Below are 6000 nucleotides of genomic sequence, written 5' to 3' on the forward strand. Positions count from 1 at the left end.
GTAATAAAATAATAAATACATGTAAAAAGGAATAAAATATTGACATATTAAAGGTTTTATAACAAGGATGGATGGGAAAATAAAATTCTAAAATTATACATGTGAGAAAGTACTATAAATTATTTTCAAACAAAAATGTTCTTTAGAATCCCTATAAGCAAACGCTACATTGTATTTTAGAGGGTAGTCGCTTAGCACTGTGGATAAGATAACACCTGGGATGCCCATATCAGATATAAGAGTGCTTGGGTTCTGGCCCTGGCTATGCTGCTAGTGCCAACTCCTGCTGACTGCCCTAGGAGGCAGCCATGGACAGCTCAAGTAGTTGAGTCCATGCCTCCCATGTAGGAAACCCACGATGAGTACCAGGATCCTGATTTCAGCCTGATTCAGTCCTGTTACAGGCATTTGTGGAGTTAATCAGTACAGAGAAGATATTCTCTCTTCTCATCTCTCTCTCTCTCTCTCTCTCTCTCCCTCCCTCCCTCTCTCTCTATTCCCCTTCCCCTCTCCCTCTCTCCCCTCCCCTCCCCCTCCCCATTCCCCTCCCTCTCCCTCTCCCAGTCTCTCTCTCCTTTTGATTTAAAATAAATAGAGCTGTCTTATCACATGATTAGTGAAATATATCTAAAGGGGATGATTGGGAGAATGTAAACTAACATCAGATAATGATAGTGAGACATTTCATTATCATATATATTGAATAAAGTCCTCAAAAGTACTAAATGTTGTAGTGACTGAATAAGATATTTAAGTTCCTCAATATTTCTTGAATATCCACTCCTTGTGGAGATGGTGTTAACACAAAGGGGCAATGGACGGAAGGATACAAAGATGGGTAACTCATATGCCTGCCTTTGGACAAGGCACCAAAGTCTACTCAGAAAGACAATAAGACTTAGAGATGATTATAGAATATGACATGGAAAGAACAATGATGGCAAATACACAAAATATATAGAAGTGGACTGAAGAAATGGTAGTTTCTTGGAGTCTGGACCAGCAGAAGACAGACTTACAGAGGTCACAGTATAGCAGAGCAAAGACAGGTAGCAAGAAGAAGCAGTGTGTGTGTGTGGGGGGGGGGGGGGTGAAAATGTAAACTACTTTTGCTGGTAAGACAGGAAAAAGCAGCCAAGTGTGGCAAGTGACAAGACTGGGAAGAGGTCAGACCAAAGAGAATCCTAACCACCATGTGAAGGAACATGTAATTCATTCTGTACGTAACGGAGTCCAACTGAAGAATTCTTGGCAAAGGGAGTAACACGCCATTCACCTGGAGCATAGACGTAAGGGGAGTGAAGCTTCTGCAAGGGCTTAAGTTAGGACCAGCGGGCATCCACCCAAACCTTCTGAAGGAATAGGACAGTAAGAATGAGATTACCAGTCACGTGTTTCCTGTTGTCTTCAAGGATCCTATGCCATGGCAGTATCTCAACATTGTAACTCTTACTTCAAAAGGGAAATGTTGTAGAATCGAATTAAAAAGTAGAATCACTGTACTCTTGAAATAGCAAAAACTGATAGGTTAAAGAAATATGAATTTCTAGGTGGGGTGGGCATTTAGCCTAGCAACATGTTAGCATCCCACATTGGGCTTCCCCGGGCTCAATATCTGGCCCTGGCTCCTGACTCCACCTTCCTGCTGAGGTGCACCCTGGGAGGCACTGGTGATGACTCAAGTACTTCAGTCCCTGCTCCCCCTGTGGGAGAGCACCACAAGGAACAGGGGCTTTAGATACATTATTGCGCTCACCCTTTCTATGAGGAATGAGGTTCAGAAAGTTGATCCTATTTGGCCAAGTCAAAGTAAATGATAGAAATGAATTTTTAAAACTCATTTCCAAAGTTAATACCATACTATACCACATATTACATTACATTGCCTTGAAGTAGGAAACCATAATAGTTTTATATTGAAATCTTAATCACGCTTTCTCTTAAACATACATTTTGAAATGTCCAGTTCTGAACTTCTCTGAAATGCAAATGTGCTGATTATAAAATGGATATAATAATATTTTTAAAATGCTGGAGGGGCCGGTGCAGGTTAAAGCCCCGGCCTGCAGCACCGTATCTCAGATGTTTCTCTTCCAGTCCAGCTCTCTGCTGTGGCCTGGGAAAGCAGTGGAGGATGGCCCAAGTGCTTGGGCCTCTGCACCCGCATGGGAGACCCGGAAGAAGCTCCTGACTCCTGGCTTTGTATTGGCTCATTTCCTGCCATTGCAGCCATTTGGGAAGTGAAACAACAGATGGAAGACCTCTCTCTCTCTCTCTCTCTCTCTCTCTCTGTCTCTGTCTCTTCCTCTATCTGTAACTCTGTATTTCAAATAAATAAGTCTTTAAAAAGAAAAGAATGCTTGAGAGGATTAAATAAGATATGTAAAATATCTAGCACAATGTCTGACTCATAGCAGACACTCACTAAATGCAAAATATTGTCCGTATAAAAAACCCCCTAGGATGAGAGCAATATTTTATCAGTATAAATGATACTAACAGAGTAGAAAACAAAAGGTAAGGAGGATGAATAGCCATGTTTCTAGATACGGATTTTTAAATAATGAGATACCCTATGGTTATTCCTGAACTGAGTATTAAAAGTATTAAAATGAATTATCTCTCGGCCAGCGCCGTGGCTTAACAGGCTAATCTTCCGTCTTGCAGTGCTGGCACACCGGGTTCTAGTCCCGGTTGGGGCGCCGGATTCTATCCCGGTTGCCCTTCTTCCAGGCCAGCTCTCTGCTATGGCCCGGGAAGGCAGTGAAGGATGGCCCAAGTGCTTGGGCCCTGCACCCCATGGGAGACCAGGAGAAGCACCTGGCTCCTGGCTTCGGATCAGCGAGATGCGCTGGCAGCAGCGGCCATTGGAGGGTGAACCAACAGCAAAAAGGAAGACCTTTCTCTCTGTCTCTCTCTCTCACTATCCACTCTGCCTGTTTAAAAAAAAAAAGAATTATCTCTAAAGATCTATGAATAGAAAAATTCCTAAGATTGAAATGAAACTAAACGTTTCCTACTAGTGAAATATCATTTCAATAAGGAAAAAATATGGTGGAGAAGTCTCAAAATAATATGTAGTAAATAGAAAATTATAGGAAAGTTTGGGTTTGAAATAGAGGTTTACTGGAAAATTAAAAAAAAAAACATATTTAAGCTTACATGTACCATAGATTCCAAAGCATTAACTATAACCACTCACAAAAGAGGCCTAAGAGCTGAGTTATACTCCCTAGGTAAGTAGGTAGATAGATAGATAGGCAGATAGAGAATTTTTTAAACAAAACTTCAGATAAATCTTATGAATTCACCTAAGAATACATATTATACACGCACACACACAGACACCACAAAGGTACTTCAAAAAGTTAACAGAAAATTGTGTTATAAACTCCTTTTGGTGCCAAAAAATTTTTTGAAGTTCATGGATGTGAAAAGTTTTCAAAAAATTCATGGGAAAAATGCATATTATGAAAAATCTATGCATGGATTTGAAAATTTATATATATTTGAGAAAAATATCTTTGATGGTCTGTATCACCTATAGAATAAAATCCAAATTCATTAACACATGTTTTAAGGCCTTTAATAATCCCTCTAGTTTAGTCCCCTTCTTCCACTACATCTTGTCACATCCCTTCATACACCTGTGATCTCCCAAACTACTCAACACTCCCAAACTATAACTGTCATTTCCTGCCTGTTTACAGTATTCTTTCAACCTGAAATTCTTCATCTTCTTCTTCCTTGTTCTGTTGGTTAGCATAACAGTTTTCAAACTTTGGTAAGATTTACTTGAGATTTTGTTTAAAATGCAGATTCCTGCCACCAAGGTATTGATTCAAAAGGTCTAGGGAAGCACCTGCGCTTTAAACAAGCACCTCAGGGCCAACGTTATGGTGTAGCAGGTAAAGCTGCTGCCTACAGTACCTGCATCCCATATGGGTGCCAGTTTGAGTCCTGGCTGCTCCTCTTCCGATCCAGCTCTCTGCTACAGCCTGGGAAAGTAGAAGATGGCCCAAGTGCTTAGGCCCCTACACCCTTGTGGGAGACCCGGAAGAAGCTCCTGGCTCCTGGCTTCAGATCGGCATAGCTCCGGCTATTTTGGCCAGCTGGGGAGTGAACCAGTAGAGGGAAGACCTCTCTCTCTGCCTTTCCTTCTTTTTGTGTGTAACTCTTTCAAGTAAATAAATCTTAAAAACAAACAAACAAAAAAACAAGCACCTAAAATGCTTCAGTTCAGGTGATCAGGGCCCACATATTGGGAAATCCTCATATTGGCATTATGGAAAGAAAGATCTGGATCTCAATTTTGCTATTTATTAAACATAGAACTTCAGAAAAATCAGTTAATTTTGTTGAGATTCCTTCCCCAGAAAGAGAGAGAGAGAGAGAAGAGGCAGAAAGAATTACGACTCTTCTTCAATATTCTATCTGATACTTTCCTTTAAACCTTTACTGGAATGGGCATCTGACACACAGGTAAGATACTTAAGTGCTTGGGTCCCCACTAACCAAGTGGGAGACCTGGACTGAATTCCTTTTGGCTCATGGCTTTGGCCTGGTCCGTCTATGATTGCTTTTGGCATTTGGGGAGAATATCAGTGGATGGAAGATCTCTGTTTCTGTCTTTCAAATAAAATGAAAATAGATTTTGAAAAGTTGGGCCATCCTCTGTTGCTTTTCCCAGGCTGTTATCATGGAGCTGAATAGGAAGTGGAGCAGCTAGGACATGACCTGGTGCCCATATGGAATGCTGGCATCACAGGCAGTGGCTTTACCCACCATGCCACAATGCCAGCCCCTCATATTGCTATTTTACAAATCAAGTATTTTGTCCGTTAAGGTAATATTATTATAGTTATGCATTTTAATACATTGAAATACTTTTTTAATAAGCAATACTTTTTAATGTTAAAAAGAACATAAAGAGTTAATGAAACTTCCATACCCATATAGACTATTCAAAGTTCATTCAAATGGAACAGTAGATTAAGGTCTTGTTAAAAAAACAAAGCCTCCTGTTCCATCACTTGCAAGAGATGGTGTGAGAATTGAAAAAATATAGGCTCAGCACCTATATCAATCTAATTCTTATTAATTTTTTTCCAAGAAACAACATAATTCGTCGAGTAAAAGCCATCCAGAATACGGGGAGAGGTTATGAGACCAAGAACCTCTATGTCATGCTCAGCAGGATTGATGACTATCAGAAAAAGGTGATGCGTATCTGGACCGAGAAGCAGAAACTTCTGGAGGAGAGACGGAATCAGTGCCTGAGGAAGATGATACCCATATTTAGCCAGGTAACCTGTTTTCTGTTCCCTTTCTCTGGTGTCTTGTGAAAAAAAAAAGAAGAAGAAGAAGAAGAAAAGGCTAAGCTATGAAAGTAACACTAACCTGGGAGAGGGGAGACCTGTATGTTAGTTTTCTAGGTTGTCAAAACAAATTACCACAGACTTGATGGTTGAAAGTAGAAATTCATCCTCTCATGTTCTAGAAGCCAGGATTGTATAAAATCAAGGTGCTGCAGGGCTGGTTCCATCTGCAGGTTCTCACGGAGAAATCTCTCCTACACTGACTGCAGTGTCGTTGGCAATCCTTGGCATTCCTTGGTTTGTATCTGCTTAACTCCCATCTTTGCTTCCATCCTTCAAACAGCCTTCTTTCTCAGTATGTGTTCTGTCTTCTGTCTCTTAGGAGATCACATGCCCATCAAACATAGGACCTAATGGCATCCTGGTTAATACAGTATGATCTCATCTTGAGATTCTTAACTTACATTTGCAAAGACCCATTTTCCAAAGACACAGTCACAGGTTCTGGGTGGACATATATTTCAGGGGGCCACCACTCAACCTACTGCTACATCATGACCAGTGACACTCCTCCTATACTGACAACAGGAATACCGACTAGATATCTAGGTAAGAAAAAATGTGAGACTAGAGAGAGTTCCAGAAATGCTCAGCTCCGGCCTGGTCAACACCCATCTACCAG

Source organism: Lepus europaeus, chromosome 10 (genome assembly GCF_033115175.1).
Source record: "Lepus europaeus isolate LE1 chromosome 10, mLepTim1.pri, whole genome shotgun sequence".
Classification (NCBI taxonomy): domain Eukaryota; kingdom Metazoa; phylum Chordata; class Mammalia; order Lagomorpha; family Leporidae; genus Lepus; species Lepus europaeus.